Raw genomic sequence first — 26,698 nt, 5'->3', positions numbered from 1 at the left:
GGATTTTTGAAGGGCAGAAATATGTCCATTCAGCACTACATGTCGTACGTTGTCGGCGTGTAAATGATCTCTGGTAAATCACTTGGTGTTTACCCGATAAAATTACAGTAATTAAAACTCAGCCATGGATGGCTTAACAAAAATCCGTTCCTCTCTCATGCGGTACAGTTGACCGGAACGTTGAAATTGACACGCAAGCAGCATAGTGATGTCAAATCAAAATGTCTGCGCATGGTAGCTGAGGTTGTATGAATGATGATGATGATGATGAAGAAGAAGAAGATTATTATTATTATTATTATTATTATTATTATTATTATTATTATTATTATTATTATTATTATTATTATTATTATTATTATTATTATTATTATTATAAGAGACGTGGAATGGCCAGACTTTCGTCCATAAAGAAGGTTCTTTAATCTTGGCAATAAACCGGACTCGTCGTATTTAGGCATTCTAAAATGTTCATCGATGCACTGGGATTCGAATTTTATGATAATATAGAAGGCGAGCTCCAAAACACTATACTAAAAATCCGGTCTTGACTCGCTATAAATATGTGGAGTTTGTCTATGAATAATTAGGATTTCGTGGCTCGTAGCGCATATCAAGCTCAAAGTCCGAAGATTTATGTTCCTGAGGTTTAGATTAATATGAAAGAAAAACATTAGTTTTTCTCTCCAACGTGTTATTTGCAGTGAATGCTGGAGTGTCCTGGAGACTTTGGGTCGGAAAGATACAACTGCGGGAGGACCAGTACCTCACTCAGGTGTCCTCACCTGCTATGCTGAACAGGAACCTTGTGGAGGGTTGGGAATATCGGAAAGGATAGACAAGGATGAGGGAAGGAAGCGGCTGTCGCCTTATGTTAGGTACCATCCCGGTATTTGCTTGGAGTAGAAGTGGGAAACCACGGAAAACCACTTCGAGGGTGGCTGAGGTGGGAATTGAATTCCCCTCTACTCAGGTGACTTCTCGAGGCTTTGTGGACCCCGTTCTAGCCTTCGTACCACTTTTCAAACTTCGTGGCAGAGCCGGGAATCGAACCCGGGCCTTTGGCGGCTAATCTACTTTTATTTTTACGTTTTAAATGATATTATTTAAAGTGGTTAACTGTAAGAGAGGGCCGTGATCCCTAATTTCGCTACAAATTTAAGTCAGATATAAATAAATAAATAAACATTAGTTTTTCTCTCCAACGTGTTATTTGCGTTGAATGCTACGTTCTTTCATTTCGATAATGAGCTACTTTCCGATATTATTTTCTGCAGCTCTAGAAAAAATCAGTGCAAGCAAGAAGTCTGTCATATTATAGAAGTATTCGAAGAGCAAGTAAAATGTTTATTAATAAATAAATAAATAAATAAATAAATAAATAAATAAATAAATAAATAAATAAATAAATAAACCTATAGATACAATGTTCGTTTCTCCTTGACAACTTCCAGCACGGCCAGCTTGTTGTAATTACCTTTCTTTCCCACGATAAGAACTTTAAAACTAACGGTTCCACAATTATACCGTCAAGTTCGACGCGAAAAATAAAGCATTAAAATCATAGAGCACCGGCATTAGGCCTATACAGTTTTCCCATGGAATAACTTGATCGGATCACTCATTCGCAAAGACTTTTCACTTTGCAAGAATTGAAAAGTGAAAAGTGCAAAGTTTAGAAGTTGCTAAGTTCGTTCGTGGAACAGGCCCCTGGTCTATATGGAAAAGGTTGCGAATGTCGTCACTCATCGCCGACAACGCAAGCCAGTTTCATGAGAAAGACTTTATTGCTGACGAGTGGACGACACGAACATTAATGGCGACAGCCCAAGCCCCAAGAGGCGCTCTGTCAGCAGTCTGTTCCATGTCCGCCGGGACGGAGACGGAGTCAAAAGTGAAGTTATTTATGGTATTATGTCTTGAAAGCAAGCGTGTCTACATTCTAGAGCATGTTAGTCTGTTTTGTTTAGTTGATGGTGAGAATTAAGGAGGAGGGTTAAGTTCAAATACTTTCACAAACAGCCTAATAAACATTTTACTTGCTCTTCGAATACTTCTATAATATGACAGACTTCTTGCTTGCACTGATTTTTTCTAGAGCTGCAGAAAATAATATCGGAAAGTAGCTCATTATCGAAATGAAAGAACGTAGCATTCACCGCAAATAACACGTTGGAGAGAAAAACTAATGTTTATTTATTTATTTATATCTGACTTAAATTTGTGGCGAAGTTAGGGATCACGGCCCTCTCATACAGTTAACCACTTTAAATAATATCATTTAAAACGTAAAAATAAAAGTAGATTAGCCGCCAAAGGCCTGGGTTCGATTCCCGGCTCTGCCACGAAGTTTGAAAAGTTGTACGAGGGCTAGAACGGGGTCCGCAAAGCATCGAGAAGTAACCTGAGTAGAGGTGAATTCAATTCCCACCTGAGCCACCCTCGAAGTGGTTTTCCGTGGTTACCCACTTCTACTCCAAGCAAATACCGGGATGGTACCTAACATAAGGCGACAGCCGCTTCCTTCCCTCATCCTTGTCTATCCTTTCCGATATTCCCAACCCTCCACAAGGTTCCTGTTCAGCATAGCAGGTGAGGACACCTGAGTGAGGTACTGGTCCTCCCGCAGTTGTATCTTTCCGACCCAAAGTCTCCAGGACACTGCTCTTGAGGCAGTAGAGGTGGGGTCTCTCGCTGAGTCCGAGGGAAAAAGCAATCCCGGAGGGTAAACGGATTAAATAAAGGAAAGAAAACATAAAAGTAAAAGGAAGATATAGTAATTCTAAAAAAATAAAATAATAATACTACAGACAGACACGCTAAGACCAGGTTACAAATCAGTAAGGCAATTAGAGTGATAATATAATAAGAATAGAAAGAGGAAATGTAATAATAATAATAATAATAATAATAATAATAATAATAATAATCGAAGTGCATAACAGATAAAAGAAAACCCATTCACACAACATACACACGATGACTCACACAGCTCAATTATATGTGCCCAGGAAAAAAACGTTCGGAAGGCAGATTTGAATTTATGAGAGGAAGTAAGGTGCCGAATGTCCACTGCGAGTGTATTCCAGAGTCTCGATATTCAATCGTTTCTGGAAAATACGAGTAAGTTATGCAATAATAACGGCGTGTGGCCTCCGAAGAGGCCTGGTGCAGGTGTTTCGAGTTGACGCGGTATAGGCGACCTGCGCGTCTGTGAGGATGGAGCCCTACTTACATTGAATTGTAATGATGAAGACGGCACACACACCCAGCCTCCGAGCGATCGGAATTAACCAATGAACAGATGAATGTAACACGGGACCCTGTGGACCAAAGGCCAGCATACTAACCACTTAGCAATGGAGCCGGACACTTACGTAATACAACGCGCTCATTCTGTTTTTCAGGGATTTCCATCTGCCCATGCGATATTGAAACTATTCCTGTGCTTTCACTAAAACGGCGATAATTTGTAAACCATGGATTCAAATTCCCGGCACTAAAAGCCATACGACATTTCATTTCATTTCATCAAGATCAGTCCCTCGATTTTCGGGAAACAGAAACGACAGAGCAGCATATTCGTAAGTTGCTTTTGAAGAACTTTACTGTGATGTACCATCACGAAGTGCAATGTCAATTGAACCATTCCTACGTAACACTCCTGAGGAAAACTGGTAGATTTTACAGCACGAAATATTGTGATGCGTTTACGTTTTATCCTACAATTTGCCCATGTATGAGCTGCGTTTCCACGTCTGGGAAAGTATACCGTACCTACGAGGTTATCCCAGAGCGTTACGGCACAGTCAGTTACGGCTATTTCAGGAGACGGCTGGGTTTGAATCTCCCATCAGCCATCCCCGAAAATAGTTTTTTGTGGTTTCCCATTTTCTTCCAGCCAAATGGCGGGATGGTACCTTTCTGATGGCCATGATCACTTCTAATTCCTAGTCCGTGCAATTACACCTAACCCCTCACACAGCGGGCACCATGGGATGTACCTTGAAAAGCAGCTGGAGAAATGACGAGCCGAACTTGCCCTCAGACACCCCCGGTACTAAAAGCCATACGCTAAAAAATAATATTTGAAAACATTGAAGGTAATCATAAAAAGTGGTAGCATTTATTCAGATACTTTAAAGATTCATGAGATAATGTTACATAACTTTTATTATAATTTGGGTCCACCTTATTCAATACATAAAAATTGTTGCTTAGATGTAATTACAACATATATTTCAATCAGAACTAGTTTCGACGCCCCTCTGCGTCAACATCAGCTGATATAAGTTTGTGGAAAAATCGACTATCATGTAAGTTTATCTACTTCAAATTGATCATAATATAAAACCATATTAACAACATGAAACTGTGTTAAAATTATACTACATTTTTTTCAAGTCCAAGACTTGCGAGTCTTAAGCCATAAACTGATAAAAACATATGCAAACCGGTTTGCTCACTTATGAAATAACATGGATTTAAAAGAACAACAACTTAAAAATAAAATATAGTCTTGAAGTACTTTGTGCTTAATTTTTATGTATTGAATAAGGTGGACCCAAATTATAATAAAAGTTGTAATCTTGGTTCAATACGGACAAACAATGAAGTTTATTAATTTAACCTCCTGAGGCCTAGTGTCCTTTTAAAAGTACACTGTTTAAAAATGGAATATCCCGAGGAAAAGTATTTAAAATAAAATAAGTTAAATAAAAATTGGGCATATGTTTGTTTTTCAATTTTTTGGAAATTCGTTTACCTTGATGTGGTATGCTTCTCAATTCACTGTCTCCCACCATGACTCTGTTAAAGAAGTGCACAGTTTTATAAGATATGAGAAAAGGAGAAATGTTCTGGTCCTCAGGAGGTTAAATAATGTTACATAATCAAAGCATATTCCAGCATATACAGTACATGGTGAAAGGTAACTGATACACCAAATTAACACAACTGATCTTGGGGAGAGGATCACAATGCCGTTATTTTCAGGTCGTCTTGCACTGTTACGCTAAGACCTGGGAGAAGGGAGACGAGCTGCTTGACTAAGCGGTATGTTCCGAGTTGGCAGTGGAGACATGGTGAGGAATGATATTAGTAGACGAATACGTTTGAGTGAGTGGTGTTTTTAAAAGTAGGAAAGGTCACAATATGAAGTCGGAATTCAAGAGGACAAATTGGGGTAAATATTCGTTCATAGGGAGATGCACATGGGCCTGAGGTTCACTCAGCCTCCACGAAAAATGAGTATCAGGTTAAGTCCTGGGAGCACAGGCAAAGCTTTCAAGTGCCAAGGTTACGGATTGTGGAATTTTTCACCTTCCTCCCCTCCAAGGGCCTTCATGGCCGGTATGGAGATGACTTTGCTCTTTTATTCGTTCTTAGGGAGATGAGTTAGGGATTGAAATATTTCCAAATTCTCTGAAATTATTTAAGACTAGGTAAACAGCCGACAGGCAATCTGCCACTTCGGCGACTGCCCTGGTGACTGCCTGGTAGCATGCGGCACGATTTGGCGTGGTCACATCCGGCACGGTCGCTTCTGGCACTTCACCGCGTCTGGCTGCAATAATTATTATTATTATGTTTTGTCTAGCACAGCCGTCTCTTGCAATACGAGCGCCATGCTCTCTCTCTAAAAAAAACAAAAAAAACAAACATGCGCCAAGTTACTATAAGAAAAACCAATGTAAATTGGTACCAAAATTTCATATTTTAGACTTATTTATGGTTACGTCTCAAAACTCACGAGTCTCAAACGTCACGAGCTATAATTAGTAACAAATAGTATCAAAACTCACGTCTACAAACTGGTAGCTAAAGTAAACACTCTAATGAGTCTCAAAATTGACAATTCTTGACTGCAGCAGGGATGAGGTGCGCGGTGACTCACGATTCCCTTCAACCCATGTTTTTCCACCGACTTAGGACAGTCACCCCGGTAGGAGATTGCCTATCAGTTGTTTATCTGGTCTTTTCTTAAACAATTTAAGAGCCCCATGGGCCCCTTTTTAGTCGCTTTTCACGACAGGCAGGGGATACTGTCAATCTTATTCTGCCACCCCAACCCACAGGGGAAAAATAATGGTTAATAAATGACAGAGACCGAGGTGTAATATTATCATTATTTTAAAAAATATCTTGCTGTTGTCTTAAAGCTAATATAGTGCATTTTACCCCTTTAACGTGAATTTATAACAATGACGTGTGGCCTCCGGAGAGGTGTGGTGAAGGTCTTTAGAGGCGACCTGCACGTCTGTGAGGATGAGGCCCTACCTAAGATGAAGTCTAATGCTGAAGACGGCACAAACACCCAGTCCCCGAGCCATAGGAATTAACTAATGAAAGTTTACATCTTCCAGCCGACCGGAAACCGCACCCGGGACCCCTTGGACCAAAGGCCAGCCATGCTAACCATTTATGCATAAAGCCGGGCGACATAAAATTAAAGTCGGTATATTGCCCGCTGCTAGTTAAAAGAAACTGTCAGGTGGTGGTACTGGGGCTTGTTCCATTATTCGGCCAGAAGGCGACATTTACTTGAATAAGGAATTTTATTTAGAGATATTAGAGATCAAGACAGTTAAATCACACATTTAGTTTCAACGTTTGGAGATTCATATGGAAAAAGGCGTATTTCTATTTCTCGTAAGCGTTCATCTATTCGCTTACTTCAGTCAACCCGACACACTTAAACCGAAGAAAATCTTCATGACGCATCCGATTATTCTGCGCGATATAACTGAAATATTTGAAACTCATTCGATTATTTGATGTGATTATTCATTCGATTATTTTAATAATCGGGTGGAAGTTATTCGCTTATTAAAAGTATTCCATTATCCCGTCACTAAGAGTGGACATTTACCCATTCAAACCGGGCGAGTTGGCCGTGCGGTTAGGAGCGCGCAGCTGTGAGCTCGCATCCAGGAGATAGTGAGTTCGAACCCCACTGTCGGCAGACCTGAAAATGGTTTTCCGTGGTTTCCCATTTTCACACCAGGCAAATGCTGGGGCTGTACCTTAATTAAGGCCACGGCCACTTCCTTCCCATTCCTAGGCCTTTCCTGTCCCATCGTCGCCATAAGACCTATCTGTGTCGGTGCGACGTAAAGCAACTAGCAAAAAAAAAAAAAATACCCATTCAGAGAAGAGTTGGCCCTGCTCGTGAGTTTTGAGACGGCACGCTTATTTATTCCTGTTACAGTTTCTTCCGGAAAACGACCATTATCAAAACTGAGACACAAAGAACTACTTGCGAAATGGTATTATCCAAGACAGGCTCAGTGAACTCAGCCTCATCAGCCTCCTCAGCCTCCTCAACATCGAATGTGACATCCACTAATGTAATTCACACCGTCAATACCCTTGCATCCCAGAAAGTACACCGCGTGGTCCAGCTCCAATAGACTCTAATGAGAGTACAGCAGAGATTTAAACATTTAGGAACAAACGATGTAAACATATATTAATACATTATTTTGTATGTGATTATGATGATGATGATGATGATGATGAAAATTAAAATCCACAGCCTGTTTCCAAGTCATTCGACCGGGTTATAAATGGTATGGAATAAATTAACACCGAGCTCGATAGCTGCAATCGCTTAAGTGCGGCCAGTATCCAGTATTCGGGAGATAGTAGGTTCGAACCCCACTGTCGGCAGTCCTGAAAATGGTTTTCCGTGGTTTCCCATTTTCACACCAGGCAAATGCTGGGGCTGTACCTTAATTAAGGCCACGGCCGCTTCCTTCCAACTCCTAGCCCTTCCCTGTCCCATCTTCGCCATAAGACCTATCTGTGTCGGTGCAACGTAAAGCAACTAGCAATAAATAAATAAATAAATAAATAAATAAATAAATAAATAAATGAAGCCTTCATCTAGTGGCGATAATAGGAAGTCTACGGGCTGCCGAGGCCTGTCGCACTCCTCAGGGGCAATGATTAATGACTGACAGATGAAATGAAATGATATTGGAGAGTGTTGCTGGAATGAACCGGAATGAACTGGGTTAACCGGAGTACCCGCTTTGTCCAGCACAAATCTCGCATAATAATAATAATAATAATAATAATAATAATATTTTTTTGCAAGCTTCTTTACGTCGCACCGACACAGTTAGGTCTTATGGCGACGATGGGACAGGAAAGGACTAGAAGTGGGAAGGAAGCGGCCGTGGCCTTATTTAAGGTACAGCTCCAGCATTTGCCTGGTGTGAAAATGAGAAACCACGGAAAACCATCTTCAGGGCTGCCAACAGTTGGGTTCGAACCCACGATCTCCCGAATACTGGATACTGGCCGCAATTAAGCGACTGCAGCTATCGAGCTCGGTATAATAATAATATAATAATAATAATAATAATAATAATAATAATAATAATAATAATAATAATAATAATAATAATCAGGATGAATCAGGGTGGGGTTTACAGTACCTGCGATTAGTACCACTGTATGAGCGACACCATGGGTCTGCCTTGCCTATGATTAGTACGCAGTATGTGAGGAACACCATAGGTTTGCGTTGCCTTTAAATGGCGCCGCAATGTGGGAAACACCATAGGTCTGTGGTACATGTGCGCATTACATTACCTGTGAGTGGTACCATACCGTGTGGAATACCGCGAGTCTACGCTACTTTTTGATTAGTACCGCAACATGACAAATACCATGGTTCTACTTTTCTAGCGATAAGTACCATTATGAAGGGCCGATTACCTGGATTTTGGGCCCCTTTGGACTACAAGCATCATCGATTCAGTATTGTGCTATAGAAGCAGTCTCTTGGTCAGTAATACTATTGTTTTACGTCAGATTATGTGAATGTGAGGCACTGCGGCTCGGATCCACTGATTGTTTTAAATTCATATCCATCCATTCATTCTATGTCATCATGTTTTGAATTGTGGTCAGTGAATGATTTTGGACTTTAAAATTGCGATACCATTTCGTCTCATTTCGTACCATCAGGGGCCGATGACCTAGATGTTGGGGCCCTTTAAACGACAAGCATCATAATCATCGTCATCATCGTCATCATCGTCGTCATCATCATCATCATCATCAAATTTTCACTCCCAATGGAAATTAAAAGGGGGCATTAAATAAGACGGTAGGAAGAATGGAAATGGCCTTCATACTATGCCATGATACCTAAAAGTCCAAGTCCATCTCTATTCAAGCCAAATTAAAACAAAACTGCACAGTGGTTAGGACAGAGTCCCTTTACACCTATCAGAAACGCTGACAAGGGTGACAAACTCAGACCGTGAGAAAAAAAAAAAAATCGAGAAAGTTCCTTTGATAGATCTTGGTTCCAGGGAAGTCGCAAAATGACCAACACACTTTCCGGTTGACATCGAACCAGGAACTCTATAAAACCATTGAAAAAATTAGGACGACGGTGAGGAAAAGAAGACTGGCCTTTTATGGACACATTAAAAGGATGAATCAGGAGAGGTTGGTCAATAAAATACTCCTGCAAGAAAAGTGGACAAAACAGTCTTGGTAGCTTACACAGGTGCACACAGACCTAGCAGAAGTGGGTGTCAGGGAGGAAGAGATACAGAACAGAATAATACTTCAAAAGTTCGCGGGAGTGAGGAATGCACCCGAAAAGCCACTGACCAAGCCACGGAACATCTCGACGGAAGAGCGAGAAAGGAGAAGCCGAAGACTTTGACGCGAGTGCAAGGAGAAGGGCTGGTAGATTGTGTAAACGTGGCCCACAGATGGCAGCAGCGATTAATAATAATAATAATAATAATAATAATAATAATAATAATAATAATAATAATAATAATAAAAATAATAATAATAATAATCGTATGGCCTCAGCTACCACGTGCAAGCATTTAAATTTGACGCCATCTGGCTTCTTGGTCATCAATTTCTCCGTTCCGTTTTCCACCAGGCCTACTAGACGGCAGAGTACACCGAATCTCTCTTGGGCGTCTATGGTTAAGCTTTAATGAATTCTGTCGGGTAAATATCATGTGTGTTACCAAAGATCTTTTACATGCCGACATCGTATGCCATGGAGTGTTAAATGGACTTTTCCCCACCCTTGAAGAATCTGACTACCTCTGCCGGGCTTGAACCCACTAATTTTGGGATCAGGAGGCCGTCACTCTACCACTGTTCCACAGACGGATATATTTATTTATTTATTTATTTATTTATTTATTCTACCGCTTTTCCCACACCTGTAGGGTGGCGGGTACGAACTGTGTTGCACATGTGGACTTGGTCCTATATTACGATCGGATGCCCTTCCAGATGCCAACCCTACTTGGAGGGATGTAGTCACTATTGCGTATTTCTGTCGTGGTTGGTAGTGTGGTGTGTTGTCTGAATATGAAGAGGAGAGTGTTGGGGGAAACATAAACACCCAGTCCCCGAGCGAGAAGAATTAATCACACGAGATTAAAATCCCCGACCCGGTCGAGAATCGAAGGTCTCAACGCTGACCATTCTGCCAATCGGACCCACAGACGGATATAGTTAATGGATATAATTGATTCATGTCATGCTTGTATCAGCTATAGTTAATTTAAATGTTTTATTGATACGTTTTATGCAATTTCTTTGAGGGGCCTAATTTTGTTTTCTGCAGGCGGATACTCAATTTCGTTACGCCCCTGGCCTGCCGAAATAAAAATTCGGGCCCTCTCAATGAAAATATTAAACCTATGAATAACTTAATACACATTTAATTACAGAAGGTAGAACTAATGCAATATATATTGTCGAGTTATACGAACGAAGTGATTATTCTGTTATTGCAAGATTACTAAAAAAATAATGTTTAATTGGATTTATTTGACTGCCTCCGTGATTTAACGGCTAAGCTGCAGAACTGCTAACCATGAACCACTTAGATGTTCGTACTTAACTTTAATTGGTTTCATTTCTCAGTAACTACGGAACTATACTGTGTAACCGATACCGAAGCCTCCATTATAATACTGTAATTTATTGGATCACAATACAGAAAAATTACGAAAAAATTAAATAAAAAACTGTTCAAAAAAGTCTGAAAAATATCAAACCGCACAACAGATAAGAATATTATTAACTTTGCGCAAAGAAACTGATGGTAACAGTTTTTATTACGTTCATTATTTTTAAATAATTTGGTGCGGGTCTTTTCTGAGGAGCGTGTCTCGCTGTTGTGAGGGCCGTCAAGGACGAGCATTGATTGCAGCGTCCGGCTCCATGGCTAAACGGGTTCGATTCCCGGCAGGGTAGGGAATTTTAACCTCGATTGGTTAATTTCGCTGGCACTGGGACTGGGTGTATGTGTCGTCTTCATCATCATTTCATCCTCATCACGACGCGCAGGTCGCCTACAGGCGTCAAATCAAAAGACCTGCACCTGGCGAGCCGAACTTGTCCTTGGACACAGGCACTAAAAGCCATACGCCATTTCATTTCATTGATTGAAGCTGTGCAGTGTTGCACTCAACACAAGAAAGTCCGGCTCCATGGCTAAGTGGTTAGCGTGCTGACCTTTGGTCACAGGGGTCCCGGGTTCGATTCTCGGCAGGGCCGAGAATTTTAATCATCATTGGTTAATTTCGCTGGCACGCGGGCTGGGTGTATGTGTCGTGTTCATCATCATTTCATCCTCATCACGACGCGCAGGTCACCTACGGAAGTCAAATCAAAAGACCTGCACCGGGCGAAAAGAACATGTCCTCGGACACAGGCACTAAAAGCCATTCGCCATTTCATTTCATTTCATTTCATTTCATTTTAAACACAATAAACTGCTGCTAGACGCAATCACGTGGCAATTTCTCTACGCACAAATTAAAAAAAAAAAACTCTTTCGACCGATCCTACAAAACCTCCCAGATCCTTTCCATGCGGAGTGACATTAGGCTAGATATACATTTTTTTTTGCTAGGAGTCTGCGGGGCCCCTTAAAGGCCCAGCCCGGAAGTGAACACCGCGTACTATCATCACTAAGTGAGAGGAAACATGATATCTTGGTAATTTCAAAACAAATTATTTTCATAATTTTTAATTCAGTTAGTGAGTTGTTGTTGTTTATGTCATCAGTCCATAGACTGGTTTGATGTAGCACTCCATGCCACCCTATCTTGTGCTAACCTTTTTATTTCTACGTAACTATAGAATCCTACAACTGCTCTAATCTGCTTGTCATATTCATACCTTGGCCTACCCCTACCGTTGTTACCACCTACACTTCCTTCAAAAGTCAACTGAACAAGTCCTGGGTGTCTTAAGATGTGTCCTATCTTTCCATCTCTTCTTCTCGTCAAATTTAGCCAAATCGATCACCTCTCGCCAATTCGATTCAGTATCTCTTCATTTGTGATTCGATCTATCCATCTCACCTTCAGCATTCTTCTGTAACACCACGTTTCAAAAGATTCTATTCTCTTTCTTTCTAAGCTAGTTATCGTCCATGTTTCACTTCCATACAATGCCACGCTCCATACGAAAGTCTTCAAAAACATCTTCCGAATTCCTATATCAATGTTTGAAGTGAGCAAATTTCTTTTCTTAAGAAAGTTCTTCCTTGCTTGTGCTAATCTGCATTTTATGTCCTTCTTACTTCTGCCATCGTTACTTATTTTACAACCCAAGTAACAATTTTTTGTTTTTTGCTAGTTGCTTTACGTCGCACCGACACAGATAGGTCTTATGGCGACGATGGGACAGGAAAGGGCTAGGAGTGGGAAGGAAGCGGCCGTGGCCTTAATGAAGGTACAGCCCCAGCATTTGCCTGGTGTGAAAATGGGAAACCACGGAAAACCATTTTCAGGGCTGCCGACAGTGGGGTTCGAACCTACTATCTCCCAAATACTGGATACTGACCGCACTTAAGCGACTGCAGCTATCCAGCTCGGTAGTAACAATATTCATCTACTTCCTTTAAGACTTCATTTCCTAATTTAATATTTCCTGCATCACCTGCCTTCGTTCGACTGTACTCCATTACTTTAGTTTTGGACTTATTTATTTTTATCTTGTACTCCTTACCCAAGACTTCGCCCATGCCATTCAGCAGCTTCCCGAGATCTTCTGCAGTCTCAGATAAAATAACAATATCATCGGCAAATCTCAAGGTTTTGATTTCCTCTCCTTGGATTATGATTCCCTATCCAAATTCCTCTTTGATTTCCTTTACTGCTTGTTCTATGTAAACATTGAAAAGGAGGGGGGACAAACTGCAGCCTTGCCTCACTCCTTTCTGGATTGCTGCTTTTTTTCAAAGCCCTCAATTCTTATCACTGCAGACTGATTTTTATACAGATTGTAGATAATTCTTCGTTCTCGGTGTCTGATCCCAACCACCTTCAGAATATTAAATAGCTTGGTCCAATCAACATTATCGAATGCCTTTTCTAGATCTACGAATGTCATGAACGTGGGCTTGCCCTTCTTGATTCGATCCACTAAGAGCAGATGTAAAGTCAGGATTGCTTCTCGTGTTCCTACATTTCTTCTGAAGCCAAATTGAACTTCTCCCAACTCAGCTTCAACTTGTTTTTCCATTCATCTGTAAACAATACGTGTTAAAATTTTGCAGGCATGAGATACTAAACTAATGGCGCGATAGTTTTCACACCTGTCAGCACCGGCGTTCTTGGGAATAGGTGTAACAACATTCTGCCGAAAATCGGATGGGACTTCTCCTGTCTCATAGATCTTACACACTAAATGGGATAACCTTGCCATGCTGGTTTCTACTAAGGCAGTCAGTAATTCAGAGGGAATGTCATAAATTCCAGGTGCCTTGTTCCAATTTAGGTCTCTCACAGCTCTGTCAAACCCTGACCTAAAAATTGGGTCTCTCATTTCATCAGCATCAACAGCCTCTTCATGTTCCAGAACCAAATTATCTACATCTTCACCTTGATACAACTGTTGGATACGTTCCTGCCGTCTTTCTGCTTTGTCTCCTTTCCCTAGAAGTGGCTTTCCATTTGAGCTCTTAATATTCATACACTAGATTTCCTTTCTCCAAAGGTTTCCTTGATTTTCCTGTATGCAGCATCTACCTTTCCTAGAACCATACAACCTTCGACATCCTTGCACTTCTCCTTAAGGCAGTCTTCCTTGGCTACCTTGCACTTTCTATCTGCTTCATTCCTTAATCGCCTTTATTCCTTTCTGCCCTCTTCATTTCTAGCATTCTTGTATTTTCGTCGTTCATCAATCAGGTCTAGTATCTCCTCAGTTATCCACTGATTCTTAGTCGGTCTTTTCTTCCTTCCTAACGTTCCTTCAGCAGCCCTGCTGACTTCATTTTTCATGACTTTCTCCACTTCCTATATTGTGTTTCCTTCAGCCTTTTCATTTAGTCCTTTTGCAACATGTTCCTTGAAACAATCTCTCACACTCTTTTCTTTCAACTTGTCTAGATCCCATCTTTTTTCATTCTTTCCTTTCTTCAATTTCTTCAGCTTCAGATGACATTTCATGACCAACAAATTGTGGTCAGAGTCCACGTCTGTTCCTGGGAAAGTTTTGCAATCCAACACCGGGTTTCTGAATCTCTGCCTAATCATAATTAAGTCTATTTGATACCTTCTAGTGTCTCCAGGTCTCGTCCACGTATAAAGCCGTCGTTTGTGGTTTTTGAACCAAGTATTGGCAAGGACTAAATTATGATCAGTGCAGAATTCAACCAGCCGACTTCCTCTTTCGTTCCTTTGACCCAATCCGAATTCTCCTACTGTATTACCTTCTCTTCCCTGGACTACCACTGCATTCCAGTCTCCCATCATAATTAGATTCTCGTCACCTTTTACATATTGTATTAAATCTTCTATCTCTTCATATTTTCCTTCGATTTCCTCATCATCCGCTGAGCTGGTAGGCATATAGACCTGTACTATTGTGGTGGGCATTGGTTTGGTGTCTATCTTGACGACAATAATCCTTCCACTATGCTGGTCGTAGTAGCTTACCCGCTGCCCCATTTTCTTATTCATTATTAAACCAAGTCCTGCATTTCCTCTGTTTGATTTTGTGTTGATAATTCGGTAGTCGCCTGACCAAAAATCCTGTTCTTCCTGCCAACGTACTTCACTTATACCAACTACATCTAACTTTAGTCTATCCATCTCCCTTTTCAGATTCTCTAATCTACCACAACGATACAAACTTCTAACATTCCACGCTCCGACTCGCAGAATGTCAGTATCCATCTTCCTGATGATCGCCCCCTCTCGTGTAGTCCCCACCCGGAGATCCGAATGGGGGACTAGTTTACCTCCGGATATTTTACCCGGGAGGAAGCCATCATCAACACATCATTCATACAGAGAGAGCTGCATGTCCTCGGGAGTTAGTTACGGCTGTAGTTTCCCGTTGCTTTCAGCCGTCTAGCAATATCAATACAGCTAAACCATGTTGAGTATTATTACAAAGCCATATCAGTCAATCATCCAGACTGCCGCCCTTGCAACTTCCGAAAGGCTGCTACCCCCCTTTCGATGAACCATTCCTTAGTCTGGTCTCTCAACAGATACCCATCCGATATGGTTGCACCTGCGGCTCGGCTATACGCTTCATTGGGACACGCAAGCCTCCCCACCTCGGCAAAGTCACATGGTTCGCAGGGAAGGAGTTAGTGATTAAGCATTTAAAATATTTTGCAATTTGCACTGGCTCGGGGACTGGGTATGTGTGTCATTCTTAAATAGGGAAAGAATGAGAATGATAAGAAAAAACATCAGTAATGAAAAAGAAAGTAGTAAAAATACCAATGCCAAAAAAAAAAAAAAGATGAAAATTTTTATTCTTTATGGAGTTCAAAAATTCGCTCCCGATCTAGGATTGTTTTCCCTTAACTCACCCATTCCAGCTCTGCACGTGATGTTTACGTATTGCGCCATCAGTACTGCTCGCCAAAACCCCGACTCATGTTCTTTTTTCTTTTTTTTTTTTTTGCAAGTTGCTTTACGTCGCACCGACACAGATAGGTCTTATTACGACGATGGGGCAGCAAAGGGCTAGGAGTGGGAAGGAAGCGGCCGTGGCCTTAATTAAGGTACAGCCCCAGCATTTGCCTGGTGTGAAAATGGGAACCCACGGAAAACCTTCTTCAGGGCTGCCGACAGTGGGGTTCGAACCCACTATCTCCCGAATACTGGATACTGGCCGCACTTAAGCGACTACAGTTAACGAGCTCGGTGACTCATGTTCTCATGTATTTCCCCTTGTTATGATCTTAGACATCACAGAGAACAAAGCGGACGAATACTTCTGCGCTACCGTACCATTTATTACCCTGCATTCGTACATTAATGGATTATTAACAGAAACGGAGGTACACATAATATATTATGCCATTATATTTCGCCTTAATGTTACATTGCTAAATACTATCTTCGAAGCTGTGTGAAGACAATTGGATGCCCTTTTACCAAAGTGTTTATCACACAAGCTGGTGGACGGATACTTTTGCAACTATCTGTATTGTTGAACTGTATGTACATTACAAGATATGGTTTGGCCGAACAGTGGGCTTCATTGCCTGAGCCTCGTCATGGAATTAAAGGCATAATAATAATAATAATAATAATAATAATAATAATAATAATAATAATAATAATAATAATAATAATAATAATAATAATAATAATAATTGTACCGGGCGGTACAACTCCACGCCGCTAATTTAAAATTTGCGCCTGTTGAAACTCCTCTGCTGGAGGAAGTCTGAACTTTATCTACGCTATTAATTCTCTACCTTCTCAGAAGATGTCACCACGTGGAAAATTTTGAGTTTTTGAACTGTGTCATTTTTGATGTGTTTTTGTTTTGCTTGAAGTAAGAAGTGTGAACTTTCTCTTCTAGAGGACACTACTGAAGATCAACAATAGTGCACCCTAGTGCGGAGTCAAAGAACTATTTTGTTGGAGAAATTTTTATTTCAAATGTTTGTTCCTTGCTAATTTTTTTTTCAGTCATTGGTTAAGTTGGCTGTATACCCCTCTCTTTCCCCTTGTTTTGCATTTAACCAATCCCGAATTTCTGTTATTAATTTCTGACCAATCGTAGGTATCTTCCCCCAACTTGAATATGTTGCTGTATCCTACCCAATAAAAAGTTTGTGGGAGGGTGTTTTCATTCCCCTAACCCCTAGAACCTTCCGCGAGAGGATATAAACTGCTGATTTTAGGGTCTCCGGGGCACTTCAGTTCCATCTTTCAGTGTATTAAGTACATAGCAGGAGGCGGGAAGCGCCTCTTTCCTCGGCAGCGGTCAACAACAAGGTAATGGCCGATTAATAACTTCTTTCTTTGCTAGCTCAGCAGTTTAACTCTCGGGGCGGGTTCTAAGCGTTCCACCATGTAACCTTTTCCTAAATGTAACTACTCCTTTTATATATTATCTTTTAAAGCTACATACTGGGATAGAGAGTGCTAACCCTCTCGAGCTCCCACTCATATTGTTTTGAGGTGAACTTATTTTTCTCAACCTATTCTTCGTTAATGTAAAACAAATTGTTCTCTTCTTAAGTCACCTCTTTAGTATGGGATTAGCCCTTGTATTAACGGCCTAGTGCCAAGTAGGTCTTAATCAAAGTGTATTAGGAGTGCAAGTTCGCCTCCTCTCAAATTGTTTTTTTAGAGGTCATTTAATTAACCTCCTTTTCATTTAATAGACCTCAGTAGATTGGGTATTTTACCCCTGTGTTTATGTCCGTTGAGGACAACTTGAAGGTGGAGTTTGGTGTGGCCTGGGAGAGGCTTAAATTTGAGAGCGAGTGGCTCTTTTGAAAATTGAGTGTTGTATGCCTCGTGGAGGCTTTTCAGTGTAATTTGGAGCTAGGGCTCCTAGGCATGAATGGGGTTTTCTGCCCCTCTATTGAAACTTGTGTTTGGAGGTAAAACTGAGCTGATTGCCCAAGCATTGTGTTTTCAGGGCTCGAAGCCCAAATCCTGTAAATATTGTAACTACCCTTGGACTTGCTACTTTGTACCTGCCATGCTTGTTATTTCTTTGTTTTTGAAAAGAAAATATAACCTGATTAAATTTTAAATTAATTTTACTTTAGTAGCTTGAGACCCGTTCACCACCCCGCACCTTCTTTCACGCATAACTACCACAAAAACACGGTAACAAGTGGTAGCAGAGCGTGGTTGAATGGGTCTCAATTTAGCCCCTTTTGACGGCTAAACATTGTTTTGTTCCGAACTCTAACTATTTTCCCAGTTGCTGGAATCTTTGAGTTTTTCAAAATTGTTCTGTCACCATGCCCGGCCCTCGCGATGTTCTCCATCTTAACTATTTGCGCAAGGAGGAGTTGATCTATGAATTGACTATTAGAAATGTACAATCTGGAGGCATGGTTGCAGTAGACACAAACAAGCTTAGAGAGTCCCTAGATTTGCCCATTTCCATCCCCAATTTGGGAGAGAAAGAAATTGACGACTCTCTTTCCACGATCACGGAGAATATTACTGGGCTAGCTTCTGTAGTTAGTTTTTTTGATGAAAATGATCCTTCTCCTAATCAAATTAAGCGTGTGCAAGCTAGGCTGTTTCATTTTTCCAATAGAGTTAACGATCTGTTGTCTCTAAAGTTGAATGACGTTCAGAAGAAGGAAGCTAGTACGCTGCTTGAAAATATGTCTGAATTATCTAGCAAGGTCACTCAATTGTTAACAGGGGAGGTTCCTCCCAAAAGCGATCTACCCACCACAGTGAATGTAGGTAGCGAGGAAGAGCCTCATAAGGGAGAAGTTAATAGGATAACCGTTGCTGCTCAAACTATCTCTGCCCCATTGGACAACGAATCTGAACGCCGAGCATCGTTGAGTAACATCCGTTCGGAATTAACTTCCTTGCCATTGAAACCTTTACCTACTATGTCACCCGGGTTTAGCAGCTTGCCTCACCCATTGGCAATGTTGCTCAGAGGTATCTCTAAGTTTTCGGTTAATACCACCAGTGAAGTAATTTCATTTTTAAGATTTCTGGTTGAATTTCAGGATCATGCCCTTGTGTTTTCTCCTTCTCCATGTCAAATTTTGCAAATTATCTATCCTTATGCAATTGGTATTCTTTCTGACAAAATAGTAAGAGCCATAGCCGAACAGTCATCTATTGAAGATTTTCATGCACACTTGCTTGCAAATTTTATTCCCGCCCGCGCGAGGTCTTCTCTGATTCAGAAGTACTATTATCGTGTACAGCGATTGGATGAGAACTTGGCTGATTTCATACAAGACATTAAGTTTTATACTAGGGTGTTTGCTCTTCACTTCCCTGAGGATCAAATTGTACAAGCTATTGTGGAAGGTATTTCACCATCTTATAGGTCATACTTGTGTTTCGCGGCGTGCCCGCAAACTTTCTCTGAACTTGAAGCGTTGGCCGTCTCAGCGGAAGGAGTTAGGTACGCCGATTCTTTGCGTGTGGCAAAAGAACCCCCTCCTTCGTTTAGTAATACTCGGCCTCCACCTCGCCGACCAGTCACACCCCGTAAATGTTATGCTTGCGGGTCGCCTGACCATCTTCGCAATAAATGTCCATTGGTCAAAACTAGTAGGGCAAATAATGGAGCTGGTTCAGCACAAGGCTGTTTTAAATGTGGGGCTTTCTCACATATCGCCAAGAATTGCCCAAACTCGAATAGCACCCCCTCCTGCTCAACTTCTGGTGCAAATTCTACCTATGCCAATAATAAAAAGTGACTAGTGGCTTCGGCTGAGTCGACTAATCCATCTTCCCGAGACTCAGCCCCTGGTAAACAGGTTGTAAATTCAGGGAACGAGCAATTTTCAAATTTATCTTTTGAAGGTCCCAAAGAGTGTCTTAGGATTGCGGCGGATTCCCCCGCACCTGTTCCTTTTCTTAAGATTGAGTTAAATAACGAGCCTATTACAGCTCTCTTAGATTCAGGCAGTGTTTGTTCGATTATTTCGGCTGAATGGTATTCTAAATTGAAATCTGTTTGTAAACTACCTGACTATGTCTCATCTCCTGTTCAATATGTTTCGGCTAATTCATCCCCATTAGAAATTCTAGGTTCCTTATTGGTCAAAATTCGTATTTTTAAATTCACTTGGAAAGTTAAATTGTTTGTGGCCAAGCTCTTGTCTTGCCCCATTATATTGGGAGCGGACTTTATTTTTCACACTGGTCTTGTGCTCGATCTTCAGAGTAGGTCTTGCACTTTCAAATTTGCCTCTAATTGTAGCATCCCTTTATTAAAGTGTAATTCTGCATCATGTTCTTCTATTTCGCCTACCCAGGATGAGATGTTGTTAGATCTTAGACATCTACCTGAGGAGCAGGCTGATAGTATTCGTAAGCTGTGTCAGTCGTTTCCAGAGGTGTTCTCTGATACTCTTGGTGTTACTGACCTTATTGAATACAAAATTGAGGTCACTGATTCGATTCCTGTCCGTCTTCCACCGTATAGGCTATCTCCACCTAAAATGAAGGCTCTGAAAGAAATTATCGATCAGATGTTGAAGGATGGTATTATTAGGCCCTCTAAGTCAGCGTATTCCTCGCCTATTTTTCTAGTCCCGAAACCCCAAGGGGGCTTCAGGCCTGTCATTGATTACAGGGCTCTCAATCGGAAGGTGGTGTTACAATCTGTGCCCCTTCCTGACCTTCATTCTTGTTTTTCATGGTTTCGTAAGGCCAAGTTCTTTACTATCTTGGACTTGAATCAGGCCTATAATCAAATTCCCCTTGCCGAAGAGTCTAAACACCTTACAGCGTTTGCCACGGACTGGAATTTATATGAATACAACCGCGTGCCTTTCGGGCTCCCCACGGGAGCAGCTGTACTCACTAGGCTGCTAGATAGGGTCTTCTCCGACATCAAATTTGAGTACTTATATCACTACTTGGATGATGTCGTATTTTCAGAGAATTTTGAAGAGCATCTAGATCATCTGCGAGAAGTTCTCGATCGCCTTCGTAAAGCTGGGTTAACTGTTAAGTTGTCCAAGGTTGCCTTTGCTAAGCCCTCTATGTCTTTCCTAGGGCATATTGTGTCACCTGATGGTGTAGCTGTCGATCATTCTAGAACACAGGCCATCCGTGATTTTAAACCTCCCAAGGACATCAAAGGCATCGCCAGGTTTATTGGTATGGTGAATTTCTTCAGGAAGTTTATTCCTAACTTCGCTAATAGAGCGGCGCCCTTAAACCTTCTTCGTAGGAAAGGCATCAAATTCGAGTGGGGACCTTCTCAACAAGCCGCTTTTGAAGACCTTAAATTAGCTCTTTATAATGCCCCTGTACTTGCTATGCCTGATTTCTCGAAGAAATTCATCGTCCAAACCGACGCGTCGTCGTCAGCAGTAGCGGCAGTCCTTCTTCAAGAGACTGAACTAGGGAGGCGACCCATCGCCTATGCATCTAGGACCTTGTCGGCTCAAGAAGCCAAGTATTCCATATATGAGCTCGAAGGTTTGGCAGTGTTATTCGCCTTAGAGAAGTTCCGTCTCTATCTGGAACATGTTAAATTCGACCTGGAGACAGATAATCAAGCCTTAAGCTGGGTCTTAGGTAGGCCGCGTCGTACTGGTCGTATAGCCCGTTGGGCCATCCGTATTTCTGCCTTCCAGTTTGATGTTAGACATATCAGAGGTACCGAAAATATTGTCGCTGATGGACTCAGCCGTATGTTTTCAAACGACGTTGAGAACCATGAACCGGTCGACAGTTCATCACCTCCCGAGTCCACACCATCTGATGTTAATGCCATCCTAACAGATGCTCCCATGCTCTTTAGGGATATCGAGAAATACCAACGTGAAGATCCGACGCTGACTCCGATAGTGGAAACCCTTTCTTCTGGGGAACATGTTGTCCCTTATGTTCTGAGGAATGGTGTTTTATGTTGCCCATCGAGGCATGATAAGATGATGAAAGTTGTTGTTCCAGCGGTTCTTGTACCTATGATCTTCAAGTATTATCATGAGACCCTATTAGGAGGGCATCTGGGTATCTTTAAAACTCGTGAAAAGATTCGTGAAATGTTCATCTGGAAAGGTATGGACGGTGAAATCCGTGAACTTGTAAAAGCTTGTAAATCTTGTTTGCTCAGTAAACCCACCATGTCCACCAAGGTAGGCCTTTTGTCTTCGCATCAAGCGTCGCGCCCCATGGAACGCCTGTATATTGATTATGTAGGACCCTTCCCCCAGTCGAAGGGAAATGCCAACAAATTCATCTTTGTATGTGTAGATGGTTTTACAAGATTTTCCTGGTTATTTCCGACTAAGCTGGCTACCGCTCAGTCCACCATTACTTGCCTAAATTCTATTTTTGCTTCTTTTGGTCCGTGCCAATATATTGTGTCCGATAATGCTAAGGCGTTTACATCAAATCTTTTTCGTAAATTCTGTTTTGACTTATCCATCTCTCATGTAACTACTTCTGCTTATTACCCTCAACCATCTCTGGCTGAACGGGTTAATCGTAATCTCAGGTCCGCACTTATTGCCTATCATCATGATGATCATTCCAGGTGGGACACGTCCCTGCATTGGTTAGCTTTTGCTTTGAATTCGGCGGTTCATGAATCACATAAATTTACTCCAGCTTCTTTGATGTTCAAGTTTGTTCCCAACTCGCCGCTCTCTAACCTCTGGTCTCTGAGTGACATTCTACCCGAGACAATAGATCCGGATAATATTAAAGATCTTTGGAAGAAGGCTAAAGTCAATCTTAAGGTATCTCATGAAAAGGTTAGGGAAAGGTATGATCGTGGACGGAGACCCACCACTTTGAATGTAGGTGACCAGGTGATGGTCAAGAACTTTGTTCCCGCGGGCAAGCTTGCCCCCAGATTTCATGGGCCTTGTATCATTCTCGATTTTCTTACGCCAGTTACGTTGTTAGTAAGCAATCCAGCCACCGAGAGGATATTTAGGGTTCACCTGTCACAGGTGAAACCGGTGTAATTTCCGTGTTAACTTGCTTCATATTATTGTGAAAGGGGATATGAAGGTTATATTTTTTTTTGAGTTTTCAATTTCTAGGCATTCTGCCCCTTCTATAATATTTTGTTTTATATGTAAGCATTTGTGTGAAACCTCCCCCGATTTGTTAAACTGCCATCCTGTCCTTGCCTCGGCCATTACCACGCTCCCGTCTCCTGCTCCAATACACACTGTGGCTGGATTATATTAAATGCCATGGACACCTGCACGCCGCTGACCCCTCAACCTCTTCACCAAGCCTGTGCCCTCAAAAAGATGATGGTCCAACACAATTCTGCCGCCTAGCTTTAATGTTTCAGTGCCCCCGCAGCCGCGCGGCGCCGTGCAGCAACTGGGGCAGAGGACGGGCCCCCTCTTCTCCAGCGAGGACGTCAGGTGCACGGCGAGCCGGAGCTCTCCTCCCGGCCAAGGCTGATGCGCGGCGCACGACCTGCTACTTGCCCGCAGCCTGTATATGTTCACCGCGGGCGCGGCGTGTTTCAACACCTCTGCTCCCCTCATAGTGCGGGCGAGCGGTATCTCAGGGTACTTGAGGGGTCCGAGCGGCCTCCCTTTGGACGCAAGCTGCAACGGCCGGTCTGGCCATTCAACTTAATCAACATCAACTACATGGACAGTTACGATAAGCGATGACTACACTTGGGAATTCAACAGCAATATTTGGCGGCAATTGCAAAATTTTTCTTCACCTCTAAGTATTAAAAGTTTATCTTCAGAAATTCAACTTCTACAAATATAAAGACTTTACTTCACCTGCAACAACAAAATTTTGAAACTGAATCAAACCAAATTAAGAAATCTTATAAATGCTTCTGCAATCAATCTTCATATCCACAGCATAACTTGGGCCTTGTTTCAAACAGATTTCATGTGTCACCCCTGGAGGTACTTTTGGGGGGGGGGAGGTCTGTACCGGGCGGTACACCTCCACGCCGCTAATTTAAAATTTGCGCCTGTTGAAACTTCTCTGCTGGAGGAAGTCTGAACTTTATCTACGCTATTAATTCTCTACCTTCTCAGAAGATGTCACCACGTGGAAAATTTTGAGTTTTTGAACTGTGTCATTTTTGATGTGTTTTTGTTTTGCTTGAAGTAAGAAGTGTGAACTTTCTCTTCTAGAGGACACTACTGAAGATCAACAATAGTGCACCCTAGTGCGGAGTCAAAGAACTATTTTGTTGGAGAAATTTTTATTTCAAATGTTTGTTCCTTGCTAATTTTTTTTTCAGTCATTGGTTAAGTTGGCTGTATACCCCTCTCTTTCCCCTTGTTTTGCGTTTAACCAATCCCGAATTTCTGTTATTAATTTCTGACCAATCGTAGGTATCTTCCCCCAACTTGAATATGTTGCTGTATCCTACCCAATAAAAAGTTTGTGGGAGGGTGTTTTCATTCCCCTAACCCCTAGAACCTTCCGCGAGAGGATATAAACTGCTGATTTTAGGGTCTCCGGGGCACTTCAGTTCCATCTTTCAGTGTATTAAGTACATAGCAGGAGGCGGGAAGCGCCTCTTTCCTCGGCAGCGGTCAACAACAAGGTAATGGCCGATTAATAACTTCTTTCTTTGCTAGCTCAGCAGTTTAACTCTCGGGGCGGGTTCTAAGCGTTCCACCATGTAACCTTTTCCTAAATGTAACTACTCCTTTTATATATTATTTTTTAAAGCTACATACTGGGATAGAGAGTGCTAACCCTCTCGAGCTCCCACTCATATTGTTTTGAGGTGAACTTATTTTTCTCAACCTATTCTTCGTTAATGTAAAACAAATTGTTCTCTTCTTAAGTCACCTCTTTAGTATGGGATTAGCCCTTGTATTAACGGCCTAGTGCCAAGTAGGTCTTAATCAAAGTGTATTAGGAGTGCAAGTTCGCCTCCTCTCAAATTGTTTTTTTAGAGGTCATTTAATTAACCTCCTTTTCATTTAATAGACCTCAGTAGATTGGGTATTTTACCCCTGTGTTTATGTCCGTTGAGGACAACTTGAAGGTGGAGTTTGGTGTGGCCTGGGAGAGGCTTAAATTTGAGAGCGAGTGGCTCTTTTGAAAATTGAGTGTTGTATGCCTCGTGGAGGCTTTTCAGTGTAATTTGGAGCTAGGGCTCCTAGGCATGAATGGGGTTTTCTGCCCCTCTGTTGAAACTTGTGTTTGGAGGTAAAACTGAGGTGATTGCCCAAGCATTGTGTTTTCAGGGCTCGAAGCCCAAATCCTGTAAATATTGTAACTACCCTTGGACTTGCTACTTTGTACCTGCCATGCTTGTTATTTCTTTGTTTTTGAAAAGAAAATATAACCTGATTAAATTTTAAATTAATTTTACTTTAGTAGCTTGAGACCCGTTCACCACCCCGCACCTTCTTTCACGCATAACTACCACAAAACACGGTAACAATAATAATAATAATAATAATAATAATAATAATAATAATAATAATAATAATAATAATAATTGTACACGTTAACGCCACGCATTCAAAATTAACGCCTTAAGGTACTCCTCTATCGAACTAATGTGGAAACTACTACAACAGGAAATCGGAACTTTAATCAGAAGATGTCACCAGCGAAATATTATGTAATTTTGTTATTGTACAGTTTCCTAAACTGAGTGAATTTCTCCTTGTTTTGTTTGCCGTTCATCAAGAAGTTTGGACATTCTCCCATAGATGACACTACCAAAAAGCTATGATCATGCACCCTGGTGCGAGGTGTAAGAAGTTATAATTTAAAGAAGTTTTGTATTTCTAGGTTTTTGTAATTGATTGATGTTCATTTATTTTCGGTTTGGCAATATTTCCTTTTTCCTTCCGCCAGTTTTGAATCTAGACAAATCACTAATTTCTGTAATTAATATTCTACCTATTACAGGCTTCTTGTTCGATTTTGAGTGTTACTTTTGAATTTAACCAATACAATTAAGAGGGTGTGTCCTGATTAATCTTGAATGATCTCGAACCATCCCTGAGGGTTTATAAACTGCGGCTTTTCACGTTTCTTGGCCAATTAATCGTCATCCATCTGAGTGCGTGTGTTAAGCAGGAGGCGGGCGGCCTCTTTCGTCGGCAACCAGAACATCTATAAGGTAATGGCCACATAACTTTATTCTTTCTTGCTTCCTCCGCAGTTTAATCCGAGGGAAAGGTCCGACTCTTTAGTTATGTAACAAACTTTTCTAAAATGTAACTTTCTTCCGGCTAATGTAAAAACTTCATAAAATCTTTAACTGTAAACCGGGGATAGAGAATGAAGTACCCTCTCGAGCTCCCCTTCATCTTGGTTTGAGGTGACTACGTTTTGTAACTGTAATGTGTTAAAGTAATTTCTATACTAGTCACCTCAGTAGTTTGGGGGGGGGGATGACCTTCGATGTTAGGCCCCTTTAAACAACAAGCATCATCATCATCATCATCATCATCAGTAGTTTGGGACTAGCCCCTGTTTCATCGGCCTAGAGCCCTGTAGGTTTCTAAGTTTTCATTATCTTGGAGCGCAGTTCTCCTCCATTCATTTTGTGTTTGGGCCAGTTATTTAACCTGTTCCCTTTTCATAAAGGCCCCGTAGGTAGGGTATTATATACCCCTGCAAAAATCATTTTCAAATTGTAAGTTGTGCCTTGAGAGGCCAGTGATTGTAAGTTGATGTTGCCTTGAGTAGGCTTGGAGACCTGAGAGCCTGTTAGCTCTTTTTCAAGTTTTGTATTTGTAAAGGGTGCCTCTGGGAGGCTAGACATC

This window comes from Anabrus simplex, chromosome 2 (assembly GCF_040414725.1).
Source record: "Anabrus simplex isolate iqAnaSimp1 chromosome 2, ASM4041472v1, whole genome shotgun sequence".
In the NCBI taxonomy this organism is placed as follows: Eukaryota; Metazoa; Arthropoda; class Insecta; order Orthoptera; family Tettigoniidae; genus Anabrus; species Anabrus simplex.
The sequence above is the reverse complement of the archived record's forward strand: the minus strand, read 5'-3'. Positions refer to the sequence as shown.